This window comes from Thermobia domestica, chromosome 12 (assembly GCF_964235325.1).
Source record: "Thermobia domestica chromosome 12, izTheDome1.hap1.1, whole genome shotgun sequence".
NCBI lineage: Eukaryota > Metazoa > Arthropoda > Insecta > Zygentoma > Lepismatidae > Thermobia > Thermobia domestica.
This window is the reverse complement of record NC_137465.1, coordinates 219,003,600-219,023,646: the sequence shown is the minus strand read 5'-3', so window position 1 is coordinate 219,023,646 and position 20,047 is coordinate 219,003,600. Positions and strand designations below refer to the sequence as shown.

General features: G+C 36.1%; 1 protein-coding gene across 2 annotated transcripts in view; it reads right to left on the bottom strand.

The window, feature by feature from the left end:
- LOC145665870 (uncharacterized) overlaps positions 1–20,047 on the bottom strand; it is a 77,732-nt gene that overhangs the window by 35,154 nt on the left and 22,531 nt on the right. The window lies entirely within an intron of this gene.

The following is a 20,047-nucleotide window of genomic DNA, read 5'->3' as shown; positions in this document are numbered from 1 at the left end:
AAAAGTTATAACCATCAATTTTGACCAGGATATAGAGGGTCAAAAGCTATAACCATCAATTTGGACCAGGATATAGAGGTTCAAAAGTTATAACCATCAATTTTGACCAGGATATAGAGGGTCAAAAGTTATAACCATCAATATTGACCAGGAGGTAGAAAGTCAAAAGTTACGAAGTTACAATTTCATTCACGTAGGTAATCCATTCAGTTGATTCCAAGATATGGAAAGCTCTGCATGTTTTCTCATAGGAGAGTGTTGACAGAACTGTAGCGAGCGGACCCCTAGAAGTACGTGAGAGATTTAAAGTGGATCCGCGAAACATTTTGTTTTTATTAAACTTTATCTTGTCGTATTGCTTACCCCTGAGATATTTGTAATGTACCACTATCTGAATATATAACATTGCTTATCCTGTTTTATTTATTTATTTATTCACAGAGTTTCATACAGCATTAAGCCAATTGACTGAAATTGAACAACATAATAATAACAAATAAAATAAGATAAAAACAAAAAATAAAAAGAAATACAAACACAAATACACATCTACATTTAATTTCTGGTAATAGATATTCTGAATCTATTGTGTTATGTTTAATTTTATGTAAAAAAAAAATATAAATGAAATGAGTTCTCCTGGTTTCAAGTGATTGTAATGAATATTCGTTTTGAAGATTTTCGTAGTTCTCAAACTTCTTTATATGTTAAAAAGTGCACAAATTTATTTTGAATATTTTCGATTTTGTTTATATATTTCTTACTATTAGAACCCCATGTTATCGTTGCATATTCCACCTTAGACCGTACATAGGCAGTGTATAATGCTTAGAGGAAATCAGTGTTAGAAAAATCACTTCCTAATCTCATCACAAAGCTGAAGTTTCTAAAAGCCTCACCAACTACTCTGTTGATACGAATATCGAATGATATGTTTGACTGCAGAGTGACTCCAAGATTAATAATATAATCCACTCTCTCAATTGGCGTTTGATTAATAGTACATAAATACATTGCGTACATAATTTATTTTGCTGATGTATAATACTACTTTGCATTTATAATATTTAGCAACAACTTGTTTGATTCATACGATTGAAAAAGAGCATTTATGTAGCTTTGCACAGAAATAATGTCTAATTCCGTGGAGATAATGCGGTAGAGTTTTAGATCGTCAGCAAGCAATAGTTTGTAGGAGGATGTTATTATAGGCGGTAAATAGTTAACAAATTGTATAAATAATAGAGGTCCTAAATTCAATCCCTGAGGCAGAGCAGAGTCTATGACATATTCCTTACTTAAAATATTCTTGTATCGAATACGATATTTGCGTTGGCAAAGATAGGACGCTATAAAAGATTGGTTACAGTTGATCTCTTTCGCATGAAGCCATGTTGAAAGGCAGATATTATTGACCGTACATGTGAATAAATTTTTTCGTATATAATAATTTCAAATACCTTAGATGGGTCAGATAATAGGGTTACCGATCGATAATTTTTTATTTGGTCTGTAGGACAGCCTGTTTTGGGAATGGGGCAGACGTCACCAATCTTCCATTTCGTAGGAAATGTAGAAGAAGCTATTGACTTGTTAAAAATAACGTGTAAGGGATATTTCAGTATTTCTGAGCAGCCTGTAATGATATATGTTTTCTCCGGTTCATAAGATGACCGTGGTTTAAGTTTTTAAATAGCATTCTCATTATCTTTGACTTCCATGAAGCTAATGTTTAATTTATCCTGGTTTTCCGAATTATTGTGTTGCTCCATAGGAGTGAGATTTCGAGTAGAAATATAATCCAGTCCCAACTGACTAAAAATTCCCAAACACGAGAGTTATCTCAAAAATGAGACGAAATTCGAGACGTCAAATTTATATAAAGAAAATTAGACATTTTTGATGAAACGTCATTACCTAGTCATACACGATTTTTTTAAATTTTTAAGTTTCAACCAATTAAGAAGAATAAAAAATTAAGTTTTACGTCCCACAGGTATACCGGCCGGCTAGGCTAAGAAAACGAAGTTACCAATTAAAACTGAAAAGTCGTAAAACATATCTCAATAACAAGAGCTTAAGCTGTTAATTCGCAGGTAGTACCTGCTTCAACATATTCGTTTGATTGATTGATTTTAGTTTAGCGTCCCTTTTAGCAGCGAGGCTATATGAGACGTGGACCTATTGATTAACGTGGAATCCGAACCACATGAGCTCCCGCCGGGAATCAAACCCGGGTCTCCCACGCCAAAGGCGCGTACGCTAACCGCTTAGCCAACATATTCGTTTGGATTAATAAACTAGGCCAGGGCTTCTCAACCTGGGGGTCGCGAGAGGGTTTCATGGGGGTCGTGAAGATCAGTGGAAGTGATAAATATAATTAGAATCTAATGCCGGAAAATATTTTTAAATATTATTTTGAATTTTGTTGCGACAGGCATACTTTTATACATACATGCTGTTAAGAACAACAAAAAATAGGTCTACTAAACATTTTCAACAGGTGCAAAGTTGTTTAAAAAATCAATTTAAATGAAAGATGTACGATATGAAATTAATAGAACTGCATCTTGAAATACCAGAAAAATACAAATGCAACACAATCTTCATATTGGAATACAATTAAAATTGAAAGCTAATGACAATCCTAAGCATGGTGTGATTTCAGTAGTGCGGCAATATCCGGTTCGATTGCCATCTTCGTGACACACATTGTCAAGACATTTTCAGCTAATAAGGAATTGCTTGTCTTTGAGTTGTTTTAATGCTTACCATGGAAGAAAAACAAGTAGCTTTTAAAGTTTTGGTGATATTGAACACATACACAACAATGTACCAAATTCATAATATGAGGTAACTCAAAGTGGCAGCCTCTCAAAAATTAAAATACTCAATAACTTTTTTTTTTACAACTGTCTAAGTTTTTTAACCAAAATTAGAAATCATTTTATTTTTTTTATCATATGACCCGAAATTAATAGAAAATGAAATGAAATGAAATGAAATCTTTGAGTTTTACGTCCCACGGTTATGCCGGTTAGGCTAAAGGAGACGGTGATGATGAGAGATGAGTGAAATGGTGGAATGAAGAAAGTGGGAGGAAACGGGAGAACCCCGAGAAAACCCACGAGCACGGTGTTTGTCCACCACAAAGTCCACATGGCGCGAACTGGGATCGAACCAAGGAACCCAAGCACCGGAGGTGAACGCTCTACCACTGAGCCACCGCGCCCCCATGCGAAATTAATAGAGTTATTAAGTTTTAAAATTTCCAAACGGCCTCCATTTTGAAACAGTAAGACGGATCGGATTCGATATTTTAATATGAATGAACTGACCAAGTTTGATTTTAATTCATTCGGTTTTAGAGAAGTTACTGTATCCACTATATACAAGAAATGAATTCTAATATTATAGAAATAGAGGTACTGTATATTGTGAGATCTCCGCAATAGGTATATAAAAATCCCACACAAAGCTTAATACAAACCAGAAATTATAATGGGGTCGCTGGCAAGAGGATGTGATAAAATGGGGGGAGGGGTAGTAATTAGGTTGAGAACCACTGAACTAGATTACAATCTTTCCTCTAAACAGCCTGTCATTTGCTGTTCTTTTCAATAAAGTGGGAAGTAATCAGGAACACTTAACGAGTATAATTACACTGAGAAACTCGCTGGATATCTTGAGATGAGCTTCGTGACGAAGTAAGTTTGTTCCTCATTAGTTTGGGCTAGCACAAAATTTTAATGATTTCGCATGGCTCTTGTCTCTTGCTTATTTGGCGGCGATTATTCAACATGATGAAGGCTCTTAACTCGAACCTTTAAGGTACCGTTTCTGGCACCGTGTTTCCTGTGCAAGACGTAACAATTAAGAAAGAACCGTTTATATAAAGGAAAATAAATTTTTTTTTTACTTATTCAATGGTATGATTAATGTCAGTAAACAACCCATTTTCTGATGATCTTGCTAAAAGTATGATGGAACATTTTAGGTTATTGAGAAATACGAATTTTTCGATTTGGTCTAGAAAATAATTAGATAAAAACCCGTCTGTCTAGTCATTTATATTTTATTTTTCACCTCTCCCCCACTCTCTGAGGATGACTTGGACTTAAACGGTATTGGGGGCGTCACTATTCATTTCAGTGACCACAAAAACTATGGATTCGGCACTAATATCGGTCATTTTACATTATTTTTTCCTGTCACAATTTCATCCTGTCCCCTTTACAAGGTGCTAATGCGGGCTGAACTTGAACTTAAATGGCATCAGGAATATCATTCTTTATCTAAACGACCCCGAAAACTACACAGTAAAAATGATTGTGTTAATTCAACTCAATTTTAACACAGGGCAATGGTTCCTGCGTTACTACCACTATGTTAGTTCAACACAGACTCGGCGGTGTTGGGGTTTAACACAGGGTGTGTGTTACGTCTTTAACAATGAACCGGTGTTGAGCGATGTTAAATTCGGATCTGTGTTAGTATTTTCGGTGTTGATTCGACACCATGTTAGGATTGGTAGTGTGGGGAAAAGTATTGAGTGTTACTTGTGGCGGTGTTGCAGTAACACGAAGAAAGTAACACAGTGTGTAGTGTATTAATTATTTTGAGTTAATATTACATCATGTCAAGTATCAATATAACACAGTGTTACTTCAACATCATTTTCGTATTATTTCAACACTTAATGTGTGTCATAATTGAAGGTCAAAGCCGTATAAGTAACACCGTTTTGGTGTCAATTCAACTTTCCCTGTGTTAACATTCAAGGTCAGACCACCAGATTAACACCGTTTTTGGTGTTTGTTCGACTCCACTTCTGTGTTACTACGACATCTATTTCGGTGTTGAAATAACTCCATGTGTGGTGTTGATGTAACCATTTTTCTGCGTTGAAAAACCATGTGGTGTGCATGCTTACGTTTACCGAAGATTCTAATTTCAAAATAAGAATAGTAAACTACAGAACACTTCATATAGAAAATCTTCATAAAAATTTTTGTCGTCCTCCCCAACATTTATTGTAAAGTATTTCTTGATGGTGCGAAACACAACCTTCACCAACATTTTGTTCAAGAATGATAGGAAACTCTTACCTATATCTTTATAATTTGTATGCCTCTTAATCTTGATTCAACTTGTTTTCCGCCATTTTTGAAGCACAGTCCCCGGTGTTGACTGGTGAGCTCTAGTGCAGTGTAGAAGTGACACAGTAATACGATGTTGTTTCTCGCTGTTGATATATTTCTTCAAAAACATTAGGTAAAACAATGTCAAACAGATCGCGCGGTTTGTGCGTTGAAATTTTGCGTATACCTGGATTTGTTAAAGTATTTCTTTCTAATGTGTTTGTCTGTAGCTACAATTCATAAGCCTTTATAATTAGATGCCCAACATATTTGGCAATCCCGCAGAAAACAACACCGAAGATTCTACACTTGTGTTAATTTAACACACAGGTTGTGTGTCATTTCAACTGCCTGCATTTGACACATAAATCCAAATGGAGAGTGAGTTGTTCTAACTATCTGTTTGTGTTATATTTTAACACAATCGTGTTAACACACATACATATCGTTGAAATAACACAACGATCCTTTACAGTGTAGAACATATTCTTTTGCATAACATATTCATAGAAAATACCTAACAATGCAGTTCCACATGGAGTATTACTAATTTAAATAAGCAAGCAAAAACTTATTGGTATTAACTGTTCACAGTTCAAACACGAACTCAAATTATCCGTTACACTGATAGCAACTAATGTTAACGTAATAATACAAAACATTACTATTGTAAAAATAGCGCACAATAAACTATACTACTACAAGCAGAAATGCCCGCACGGGAAAAATAGTGTTTAATGAATACAAAACCAGAATTTTTAAAAATGCAGAAATTTTCCTTTAGAAGAGGAATTGTCGAAAATCATGAAACACTTGTTCCTTGTTTCTAATGAAAAGTTTAAATAGTGGATAGAAACAAACATAAATTTTGATATAATAAAAGTTGTTCCTTTCCCCTATTTAGACCATGAAACTACGTATTTCCCTATCTTAAATTAGAGGTAAATATACCTAATTTCACACCCTCACTTAAGCAAATCCTCACATTTGACATTTTCTGAATAAAACCAAAACATAAATTTGAATATTATGAAAACTCTTTTCCCATTCATCCCAGTAGATGCAAAATTTTCATAAAAGTTGAAATACGTATTCCTTTCTTTCCAATTAAAAGTTTATATGAAGAATTTCATAGTTATCTCTTAAACAATTAATTCCTCGCATTACACATTTTCTGAACAAAGGGTAGGAAATTAGGATATTAAAGAAACTGCACAGTATTTTAGAAATCGCTAAAATTCGTTTAAGTTGTTTGTATTCAAGAGTTCATGCAACAACTTTCATTTTCTAACTTGAGGAATCCGTAAGATCATCTATTCTTGACAAAACCATTGATCCCGCTTTACCTCCCCTTTAGGATATGCATTTAAAAAACAACTTTCTTATCCTTTGCTTTCGAGATAAAAGGAGTTTTCTCTTAAAATTTCACGTTTCTACCTATAATAGGACAGCCTGGGCCGTAAGAGCTAGTGACGTTTAATCTTTTATATAAAGGTAACCAAGAAAGTTCTGTCGCTTTATCACACACAACCTACGAACATCGATACGTCACCTAAGAAATACTTGGAAGATCATAAATAGTCCCCATCAGCATCGACAACCTTCTGCCAACGTTCTGGAAGGCCATGGATTACATCGCGGTAGAACTTGGTTGGCCGTAAAGCGAAGAAGATATCAAGTGCATTTTGCACCTCTACTACGGATTTGAACTTGCGTCCTCTAAGGTAATTATCCAAGGGATGGAACAGGTGATAATTGGACGGTGCAATGTCCGGGAGTATGGTGGATGCAATAGTTTTTCCCATCCAAGGAGTAGAATGATGTCACGGCTCATCCGAGGAACGTGGGGCTTAGCATTGTCCTGTAGTAGAAGAACCCCTTTGCGATTCAGAAGTGCTGGCTCCAGAATTTTGAGCTATTCTTGAACATGGCTTAACTGCTGACACTACACAGTTGTATTGATCCTCTGACCAGCTGGTAGCAGTTCCCGATGTACGATGCCACGAGCAGTCCACCAAACACACAGGAGGACCATCTTTTGGTGCAGTGGTGGTTTTAGCTGTTTGGAAACGGTTCATGGGATGCTAACCAATGTTGGCGACATGGACCTTCGTACAAGAACCCATTTCTCATCACATGTCAACACCCTGTCCAGAAATGGCTCCCTCCTCAGACGAGACATCAAAGAAACATAGGTGTCTGTTCGTGTTGCCTTCTTGCACGGAGTCAAATCAAGTGGGACCCATAGACCCAACTTGTAGTGCTTCCCAAGTTGATGAAGGTGCTGCCGAATGGTTTCTCTACTCACACTAAATAGTAGTCCTAGTTCCCCACATATCTGGCCATTGTTGGCGTCAATTGCTGCCTGAACATCTTCATTTTCTACATGTGTTGGTCTTTGGGCACGTGGTATCTCTTCGAGTGTTTCGTCACCGACCTTAAACTTGCTAAACCACCGTTGCACTCTCCGCGTAGTCGCGAGACCCTTACCAAAAGCCTGACGTATCTTCCGCCCCTCTGCAGCGGCGTTTGATCCCAGTTTGAATTCGTACAGCATACACGCCCTTATGACGCTCTGTGGAAGTTTCATGTTCACTCTGTTCTTACGTAAGTTCACGGTGTAACTGAACTGCCACAACCAGGTAGTATGTTGGATATATGCACACCAACAACTGACCTTCACCTTATCTCCGTTCGCATTCAATTCACGGTGTGAGGCCAATTGAACACAGCCCTCCACAAAAAGCGACAGAACTTTCTTGGTTACCTTTATATAATAGTATAGATGTGTTTTGATGAAAATAATTACCTTGGCATTGACTATGAAAGAGAGGTATAAAAGTTCACTTATGTATTAATACTATTCTTAATTCTGCTCGTTTTCTTTCAAAGTTCGAAAGTTACTGACCGTTTTTTTTTTTTGTTTTTGTTTTTGTTTTTGTTTTTTTTAATAGTTCATACCTCTACGTAAAACCGCAAAAATAGTACGAAGGCTCAAAGTTTCTCTTCTAAACGCAATGGTTTGACTGTCGCTCACGTTTACCGAAGTTTTATGAAAGGGTTTCTCTCGCTTTCTATGTCTTCGTAGCTTTACTTCGAATTTGTGTATTGTACTCAACAGTTTCTTCTGTTGGGAACAATGACGAAGAGATCGTGTCTCCTCCCATTTTCATACGATAAAGAGTATGTTACGAGAGTATGGCCTTCAAAGTGTTCTTGGAGAAACTAAACTTCTAAACCTACTATTGCGTGACTCATATTTAAACTGAACACTATTAAATAGACCATATATTAATTCGTGTTATTATTCAGTTGAAAACCTTTTGTCGTCGCGAATTCAGTCGAGGAATTCGAAGCTTACAATAAGGTACTTGCTGCAAATAAGGCCTGGATGGAAATAAGGACCAGTGCAAAACTTCCTATGTTAGAGGCACTGTAGGAGAAATCTGATAACATCACAAGTAGCCATTACTCACACAATGCCTGTTTGCTAGAGCTCGTCTTCTTGTCCCTGGTTAGACAGAACTCTGGCAGTATGTAATCATCGAGAAGTCAGTTTTCATGTGTTGATATAATTTACGGAAGCAAGGTAAATTCACCAATTTGTGTGTAGAATAAAGCTAACGCGAAATATCTTGTATATTTGTGATGATGATGATAATAGTGTTTAATATTTGGTATAGTAGTTACTTCGTTTTAGTCTGAAACATGTTTGTAAATAGTGATTTATAAAATGACGAGTACATGGTCAGTAGATAAGTCCCACCAAAAATCTACTGGCCCTCATTACCCTACAAAACATGTATACCTTGTTAAATATTTAGAAACTGGCAACTTGAATGTGTGTTTATTATTCTTTCTTGGCTAATGCCAGTCTCTGTAGTAGGACAGTCTATCATGTCCGCGCCTAGTTGTTGACTATTGGGGATTCGCAGGTTCGAGTTCTACATTGGTGTCTTTCATAATGTAAATCTCTAATAATAATGCATGCGAATGGCTCATACCACTGTTTCTGGGTATATTCTATGCACATTTTCGTGCAGTTCTGAGTGTTCATGATATCGTTAATTATGCGCCAAAGAATGGATCGGTGACATGCGAAGCTGTAAACCGTGAGGTGTATACATAAGTCTATTACGAATGCATTATGTTGGTCGACGCCTATGATGAGGAATTTATTTGCTACAAGTGTTATCAAGTGTAAACATTGTTGAAAGTTAGTGTGAAATCTGTTTTCAATGGTGACTTGTTTATTATATGTCCAAGCTTATTCTTTAAAATTCAGTTAATTGCCACGACTTAAGTAACGGCTGCATAACACTTGGGAGATTCCTATATCCTTATTATTGCATATCCATATTGTTACTAAATGTCCCTTTAATATTAGGATTTAAAATGCTGTAAAAAAATATTAGGTGTTAATTGAGTTCCAGTAGTCTCTCAGGTCGTAAAAGTTTACTTTTCAAATGGTGCGCATTATTTACCTACCGTGCGGGTAATAAGGCCATTTTGTATGTTTCTCTTTCAATACGTTTTTCATACAGTTAGCACAATGTTTAAGTTAAAGTAAATATACCACAATATAGATAAGATATTGACAAATAAAATTCATATCAATTTATGTCTATTACATTATAAGTATTTACGTAATGAAGCAATTTTTCTTAGGTGGGCCTTATTTGCCACAAGTGCCTTATATAAAACGATAATCATGCTGTTGTGCTGTATGGTTGCAAAACATAGTCACTTACTCTAAGGGAAGAACGTAAACTAAAAATGTTTGAGAATAAGATCCTGAGATGAATATTTGGACCCAAGAAGAACGGGAATGGGGAAGGTGGAAACTTCATAACAAGGAAGTGCATAATGTATAGCGTTTACCAAACATTGTTAGGATCATCAAGTCCAGGAGACTCAGATAAACAGGCCATGTAGCCAGAATAGAAGAAAGAAGAAACGCCTTCAAAGTTTTAACTGGAAGTTCAATCAGAAGACGATCATTAGGAAGACCTAGGAGCAGATGAGAAAGATTAAGATAGATCTCTCGGAAATTGGAATACAAAGTAGAAACTGGATCCAGTTGGCTAAGGATAGAAGGCAATGGAGAGATATTATGAACGCGACATTGAACCATAGGGTTCCATAGGCCATAGAGTTAGTTAGTTAGTTAGTTAATATTAATAAAATGTAATGTGTTAATAATTAGGATAATTCTTTGAGTTTGGGGTATAAATACTTGGATAGGCTTAACCTTTTAGCTTTAATGGACCTGACGTCCCTGCTTGTACTGTCATATATGCAAGGGTAAAAGAGAGGGGAAACGCGAGAAGATGTCGTCCGCCCAGTTCCAAGAAATATATATGGCGTTCCACCACTTCCTTTAAAAAAATACAATGGGCAAAGATAGGCACGGAGGAAGCCATGACGTCATCTGTCCCCTATCTTTCAAGATCCACTTTTACCCCTGCATATATGATGCATTTAGTGTTTTTATATTATATATTATTATTTCATTATTATGATATGTACAATATATTTTTAAAAATTTCGTTTTAATCACCAATACAAATATTTTGATACATTTTAAAGTTATCTAAGAATACATAGATTATCTGTAGCTATCATATTTGTTCCAAAATAAACATCGGACAAATAAACAATATCATTCGGGTCTTTAACGATTTTGAGTAACAAAGTAAAATCTGTAGATAATGTTGCTACCACTCCCAAATTTACCAGTATTAGCCATGACTTCCAACAATGTATATTTATCCAAACTGGATTCAAAACATTCTTCATGAGCATAGTCAAAGTGATTGATTGTCAGCCTCCTCGGATATGTCTCCTTCCGTCTTATTGTGTGTTATAGAAGAAAAATCTCGTCCAGTTCTTTACCAAGAGGTAATGTGTCTAAGATCGATGACACATTCCCGCGCTGGATGGCGATGCTGATACGTTGGAAAAGGAATGCAGTAGCTCGGGTGTCACCAGTTTTGATTGCTATTCGATGACCAACTTCATTAATGAAATTAGATCCTTCGTGACCCCAAGACCCACTGGTTTCTATTGCTACTGTTACAAACCAATATTTGTCCAATAGGTTTGAGTATTTTAGTCTTTTGTCTGATGATTTAAAAAAAAAACATTTCTGATTTCATGGGGGAGCCGTAGAAAATTAGAAGTTGCTACAAGAGTTCCGTGAGATCAGAAAATCGGGAAACGCTACGTAGGAGTTATTATAGGTGAATGTCCCCCTTAGTAACATGCAACACACTTTGCCTAATTGTAAGGTTGGTTGCATAAAATCCAGTTGCTTTCAATATTGTAGTCAAACTTCTTCACACAAGGCACACGTGATACTATCTTAACTGCATGTGTAACCGGAGGAGAGTAACTGGCTATCATAATAATGTGAATGAAGACTTCACTTTTAACTGTGAGCGAAAATACATTTTGGTTACAAAACCCATTCTACAAGATGAGACCTGACAGAATTGTATAAACATGTAGATTTTAGAGTTTATTTGAAATGTTAATAGTCCTGGGCCTTACTGGACTAGACACACAAAAGACAAGTATTACATGCATAATACAACAAAGTTTCACTGAGTGGAACATGAATATAATATTTGATCGTTGTATGTTTATTTTTATTTGTCTTTTTTTTTAATTTTCCTAGTCCCAAAATAAGATTCTTATCTTGTCCTAAACCTAGATGCAGTACAAATTGACCATAAAAGCTTCAAATGATAAATATAATGAAATTGCTATAAATTTTTCATACTGTAATGCAGTAACTAATTGCAATGTAAAAAGCTAATGTATTATAATAATAATAATAATAATAATAATAATAATAATAATAATAATAATAATAATAATAATAATAATAATAATAATAATATATCTATTACTGATACTGAAATATATCTTCTTGAACCTTAATTATTTGGATACCAGCAAAGGCTAGTATACGATATGGTGAATGAGATATAGCCCAAAATTATTATTAACTCTTCAATTGTAATTTTTGTTTTATTATAATGTTATCCAAAGATGACGACCATTAGGAAGATCTAGACATTAATAGGAGGTGGGAGACCCGGGTTCGATTCCCGGCGGGAGCTCATGTGGTTCGGATTCCACGTTAATCAGTAGGTCCACGTCTCATATAGCCTCGCTGCTGAAAGGGACGCTAAACTAAAATCAACTCAACTCAATTAATAGGAGGAAAATATTAACCCTCGCACTACCAATGGAGAGTGTACTTTGTGCTCACCACAATATGTTTTCTGTAGTTACTCTTCTAATATCGTTTCTTGAAAATTGTAAAAAAAAAAAAAAAAAAAAAAAAAATAGCTGTTATTGCGCAACATGTTTAGCTAAAGCATACGGTGGTGTAAATTAAACGATAGTGTGTCTCATAAATTTGCTATCTTAAGTTGGTTGGCACAAAGTATTCTCCCCCTCCCCCCCCCGTTGGTAGGAGATGTGACTGACATTTAGTATTGTCACTACTAGATTCAGGGCCACAACTTGGGGAGGCAGGGGACAACTGTCCCCCAGGAAAGCTCAATACTGTTCGAGGGGGGGTCCATTTTAAGACAAAGTTTTATAAGGAAGAGGTAGAGCAGTTAATAAAAAGAGTGTCCGGAATCGACTCCCACTACCAGTTTTATTATAAAAATCCACTATATGAGTATTTGTACAAAAATACTATACAATTTGGTCTCTATTTAAAAAGGTAAGTAAAAGGTAGTCTTTGACCGAGTGGTCGCAGACAGGATCTCCAACAGAGCCCAGTAGCAGGCTAAGAGGAGTGGAGTTAAGGAACCAATGCTCCGTAGCAAGCAGAGGCAGGTTAAATTGCCAACAGAGCCCCGTAGCAGGCTAAGCGGCTGAAGTTGGGATTCCCAGACAGAACCCCGTAGCAGGCTAAGCCAGGGGATAGGATAGGCGTAGTCCCGTAGCAGACTAGAGGCCTGGGGTTAGGTTACTCCAAGAGTCCCGTAGCAGACTAGAGGAGGGTCACCAGAGAACTGGTGTCGAGTTGCCTTCGTCTATCCAATTTATAGGGTCCTTTTGGGTGGCGGTGGCGCTGCTGCTCCGATATCGTCTTCTGCTCCATGGGAGGGGCTAGAAGCCATCGTCTGCATGTGATTATAGGTTCCTCTGGCGGGAGATCCTCTTGCTGAACCATGTGGTGTTGTTGTGTAAACATTGAAGCGTGGAACTGCTTATTTACGACATCACATGGGATATTACAATATTTATTCGTATGGCTTTGAGATTTGTCAATATTGTCCCATTATTTAATTTGTCATGTATGGAACGCCTCAAGGGCGTAACTAACGGCCCCGCAGACCTTGCCATGCAGGAGGGCCCACAGGCTTTGGGTGGCCCAGATGGAGTAAGAGAAAGATGGGAAGAGGGGGGGCCAACAATTAGAATAGCAACTCTTCTAGGGGGCTCAAATATGCGCATTAATGCTTGCCCCCCAGAGAAAAATCTAAGTTACGACGCTGACTAGATGGCAGAATAATAAATAACTATTTGTCTTGTTCCGTGTATTATTCACTTTAGTCACTGTAAATTTTTCTGAGAGTTTTTCATTTGTTTCTTTAGCGAGACATATTTATCCTTTACAGATGGGTACAAAATTACCTCCCTTAATAGTCCGTGTTACAAAATGTACCTAGGTAGTGCAAAGGATTAAGATAAAACTTTCAGAAATAGGGACAGAAAGTAGAAAATGGATCCAGTTGGCTAACGACAGAAGTCAATAGAGAGCTTTTATGAACGCAGCACTGTACCTCAGGGTTCTATAGGCTATAGAGTTAGTTAATTAATTAGTTAGTTATTGTTCAAAAATATGAAATGACCGAGCTGTACAAAATAACATTTTTGACGATAAAATATTATCAGTAAGGTTCCTACGAAAACAAATGTGTATGGCCCTGAAAGGTATACCATTCGTTCTCAATACTAATTAATAGTTTTTATTTTATCATGTTTGAAACAGATCGTTATTTGTTTATTTATTTACTGCGTATGTAAAAAGCACGTTGTTCAATACGACGAGAGTTAGTCAAAAATTATCCTCAATTTTAGTATAACTCTTATTACAATGTCCATACTGACCTCTGTCCTCATTTATGTTATTGTTATGCTAATGTGATCATATTATGAAAGTTTGATCCTAATTACTTCATTTGCTTTCCTTTTGTTGCAGATAAATAATGGCCGCTCCATTAGAAGTTTGCGCCAAAGAGGAACAACGAATAGTAATCCGGTTTATGTGGTCGGGCGGAGTATCAGGGGCCACAATCCTTCAAAGACTTTCGGCACAATACGGGAACAGTGTCTACGAATGGATTGAAAAATTCAAAAATGATCGCACAAGTGTTACGCACGAGAAAGGAGCCGAACGACCATCTACCGGCCACAAATGATGACAACATTGGCTGTGCACGTGACATGGATCTGATAAAGGGGGTTGCCACGTTAGAAGAACTTGTAGCTGTCATAAAAAAAGAAATCTTGAAACCCTACTATATTTCACCATGTGCACATAGTCTTGAAAGGGTCATAAAACATTTCTTGCAAGGAGTCGAACAGTGTGCAGCCTTCTGGGACGTCTTGCTTGCTACCTGCTATCGCCCTCCCGCTGACAATAAGGGAAAACCACTTTCGCTGCTTCCGAAACAACGAATTCTTTTGGACAGGGAGGGGATGTGCACCAAAATACACGTTTTTAATGAGGAAGTTCACTGTTTGTCCACTAGAGTGCAGTGCTACATAGGCGGAAACACCTTTCTTGCTTTCAAGAAGTTGTAATATATACACAGTAAATAGAAAGATCGGGTTACAAGGTTTTTTTTATGACAGCTACAAGATTCATTTAACGTGGCAATGTGGTCTTAGACAGACGAGTAACTATTGATAAAGTGGCACATTGTCTGGATGACTAATTTCCACTGCTCGTTGTTCCTCTTTGGTGTAAACTTCAAATGAAGCTGCCATGATGATGTATCTGCAACAAGAGGAAGGCAAATGGAGGAATTAGGATCAAACATCCATAGCATGACCATTACAGCATAACAATAAAATAAATGAGAATAGAAGTCAGTGTGTACAATATAAGATGAGTTATGTCAAAATTTCGGATAGTATTTTTTACTTTCATAGATTGTATGTATTGATGTTTTTTCTCATAACAAGGCGCTCCTAAAGGTCATACACATAACTACACCTAATAGTGACCAACTCGAGGAAAAATATAATGATCTTGTAGTACTGATTCAAATGGAAAAAATATAAGGATCTGCTAGAAGTGACTCAGATGTGCGGGGGTGTTACGAAAAAAAATTTAATCTAGTAGTCCGAGAAAGACAAGAAGAAATAAGAGGCAAATATGGTTTATCTCCGGAAAAACGAAAGAGAAGACAGACTGGTTACTTCTGTGGGCAGATTTTGATAAGCAAATACTTCAACCAGCACAAGATAAGAATGTATATATATATATATATATATATATATATATATATATATATATATAAATTCAAGTCTTCAATAGACGGCGGGAGGATTCAGGAAAGGTATACGAATAACTTGAAAAACATGAAAACTCTCCCCGTATTTGGCATTATCTCTGATGGTAACCTTGTGATAGCCGGAGTGGATATTCAACTAAAAACTATGGCCAGCAGAAAGAAAAAATAGCAAACGAGAAACTGAAGATTGAAAAAAGCTGAAAAACGACGAAGTAATATAATCCCTTTTAGTTTGTGAACTCGAAGAAAAGCACACGACCGAGAAAATAACAAACACAGATAGTAATGGGCGTGGGAGCATATTAAATTTTGCATTCAAGAGTGTGCAGAAGAAGTAATAGGCTACATTAAACAGAAAGCATATAGGAAGTCATTGATTACAAAACTGGTCTTTTACGAAATAAGGAAAGGAACGTGTAGAAACAGAGTAATACTTAAGAAGATAAATACATAAACAGAAAGTTAAATAATGAGCTATGAAGTGAAACAGACAGATCAAAGCAATAGTTTTACAAAAGAAAATGTGAAGACACAGAAGAATTAGAAATAGTTGGGAAATATGAGCAAATGTGTAACGAACCGTTAAAAGTCCGTTACAGTCTGTTAATTCTTTCGTCTAACTAGTTGAGTGTTAATTAATATCATTGCGATCGTGTAGCTTTTCATGTAGTTTCATTTTTTTTATAAGTCATCACCTTTTACATCTGTTGCACTTTAGTGCAAACGACATTTGAAATTTTTGTCATTATTGTTCTCTCTGTTCGTATTTATTATATTTATTCATATTCCAAAGACAGGACACACAAAATTAGAGGCCTAGCTCTTGAAATTACTCTTATTACTTTAATTAAGTAGTTGATACAAGCGTTATTAACTTTTATAGTTTTATACACAAATTTAACTTATTCGCACTGTATTTGAAAATATTAAGTATTGTTGTGAGAAAACAATATAAAATGTGTATGTTACAATTAGATCATCGATCCGAAATCCATGAATATTTCGTTACATAATGTGCCGTATGTAGAACATAAAATTTTATATTGGTTGAAATAAAGGTAGTGGCAACACTGCTCTCACGTCAAGGAGTTCTGTTTCATCACCACAACAGTTCCGTGTCTGATAAGCGCATGTGAAGTGATGAAGCGTGGCGAGTAGTAACGACTGTGTGTTATTCAGTCAGAATCAACAGTGTCATAACATAGAGGAGGAAAGTGGAAGCACCGTAACATGTTTCGGAAAGACGAATAACGTGGGCGGATTAAGATTGAAGTGGAACCAAGGATCTTATAAAATAGAGGATCTGCCCTTACAACAAAATCTTGAATCCATACGTCACAGTTTCGACACCCGTACTCTGCCCACTCCGCCCAATAGGATCGCAGAGCTTTGAGCCAACAATCATGGCGGAAACGAAAGTAGCCAAACAGACGTGCCGATGCTCGGTTGTTTTTTTGGCTTCACCGATTTAATAGGATGAAGATACATATGGGCAGATCCTCTATTTATAACATCCTTGAGTGGAACGTAGACGTACTATTTTCTGATAACAATATTTGTGGAGCTTATTATCAAAACGTCTCTTATCCACTTTTTTTGAAAATCTAGATATCAATATAAACGGAATCATCGAATAATTGCCTACATCATTGCACTCTTATTTCTGGTCAAAACGTCCCAGAACGCAGAAAAAGTGGATTTGAAATATGCAGGTGGATTCAAAACGTCTCTTGTCCATTGCAAAATGGCGGACACCTTACAGCAATAAAGTTTCGAAGTAAAACGTCCTATGTCCATTTTGATTTGAATACGATTCTTGCTGTTTTATTTCAAACTGTCTCTTATCCAAGGATTTTCCTCAGCAATTACTTGAGTCAAAAGTGCATTAATTATTGCTTTCTAGAATTTTTAATGGATATTTAAGTCCATAAACTAGTTGGTTGGTACCACTGGCTCAACCGAGATAATTGACAAAACAATTGTGTGATAACCTTATATTTTATGGTGATTATATTGTTGAGGTCACATCAGCCATGTTGTTCGACTTATTTCTTAATAAAATAGGTGCTTGAAGTTTAAAGGCACTTAGAAAAGTAATTTGTCAGACGTCTGTGGAGTATCGCAGTTCATTTTCATAAATATGAGTGGTAATCAAGAAGAAGAAAATAATTCCAGATTTTCATTATTTTGCATCAAATTGTCTCTTGTCCAACAAATTTGCTTTCAAAACGTCCCTTGTCCATTTTTTAGTTTCAAAATGTCCCTTGTCCAAATTAAATACCTTTATTATTCATTACTTGTGTCTTGAATAATGGAATTTGTTTATAAAATAAGGCAATAATGGTTTGAAGAATTTCTACACCAAATCTTACAATATTTAATAACCTTTTAAAATAATTTTAGTTTTTTTCGATTTGCCAAAATTTTTGTTGGGTGGACAAGGGACGTTTTAATAATAAGCTGCACATTTTCTGACCTCCTTTTTCCCTAAATGAAGGAACATCTGTTAGGAAGCATCACGACGCAAGAGAAGCCATCATCTATGCCATATGATGGACCATCCAGTACATCGACAAAGATTGACGCGCTGACGGTGTACGACGCCTCCCACATATGTGGCAAAAGGAAATAGACATAGGAGGCGATTATATTCAAGGAATGTGATAGGTGTTCTTCTGTACATATAGGTATTCTTCTGTACGAATTACAACGAATACGTTCCCATTACGTTTTATCGAGTTATTGGAGCATATTACGAAACTTGTCGTCAGCCATACATTATTAGTAGTGAAGTTGTACTCGCTTTAAATGCTATTAATATGTTAAATAATTGCTAAGATTGATGCTGAGAATAACAGTTGTGAATGTGGATACGGCGAAAGACAACTCTAATATAATATGTATATATATTGTGCAAAGGATAGGGAAATTTATTATAATTAATTCTGTGTTTATTAAGTGCAGCGTATCAGTAAGTTTTATACTGCGAAATAGAATCACATGTACTACATGACTAATCATCCTTTGAATTTGCATTGTCTTCAGGCCTATCTGGTTGATTGACTATAGTTATGTTGAATATCAGATGCGCTAACAAAGATTTTCCTGCATAATTAGAACGTTACCATGATTAAGAAGGCTGAAAGTGAATAATATTTTCATATTATTTTATAGTAATACTGGTATAGTGATATTCCTTATATACCTCCGTGATTCCTCTCTTTCCTGGTGGTTCCCATTCATTGAACACTTACCTGCACATCTATCTACTATCACATCTATCTGTTGTCATCTAAACCATCTTGTATATGTTAATAAAAATGAGAAATGGTAAATAGCAAGAAGTGTGGCAGGATATCATGTCATGCTTTGTTAGAGTTTTTCCGAAAGGTGTCTCTTCGAAGTCACTGTTCCGTTTGATTTTGATCGGGGAAACAAAAACCATCAGTTTCTGATAGACTTGTGTAGGGCTCTGCCCAATCGAAATGGCTACTGAATGTGGTAATAAAATCAATCCTATGACATTGTCAAGCTTCTTCAGGAGCGGCTGCGAACACTCGAAAAATATCCGAATATGACAATAAATGCAATCGAAATGGAATTAGCCAATCACATGTTGGATACAGTTTTAGCAGCGAAATGAAGTGACCTGTTACCATAAATATTATAGACACACTAAATGCTGAGCCCACTGATCGTGATTCGAAACAAACTCTTAAAATCAATTTTGATGATGAATCTGCCGCTAGTCCTTGAAGTTAGTCGATCTTCGGATCTTCGTAGATTTCCAGATAAAGGTGTCAATTCTCGAAAGATGATAAAAGAACTCTTGAATTATAATACGACACGAACCACGACAGAAACACATGGAAAATGTTGATACAAGTGATGCCAAGGAATTGTTGTCCTGCAAATGACTACGACAACGGTCGTCGTATGATAAACCGCCGGATCAAAGAATATAAGCAAGAGACATTTCATTATTTTATGCCTATCGGGAGTATTAAATTAAAGTAATTACTGAGTAAGAAACAAAATACTCAAAATTTCAAAGATCCTATCACTCCAGCCCCAGGTAAAAGTTGCAAGAAATTTCAACGGGTTATAGTATTTGGGGTCAAGGTCTCCCTACAGACACACCTGGAACAAATATGTCCTTTTCCTTGTTAATGTATTAAGTATGGGTCATTAAAATCTCATATTTATTGAAATATTATTATTATTATTCGTTCATCTTTTGTAACACAAAATTAGTGTACTGTTAATTTAATATTATATATTTGTGTTACAGTTTCAGCTATGTAATAGATATGTGTCTGAGGAAGGCTATGTTACGTAGCCGAAACTGTAACA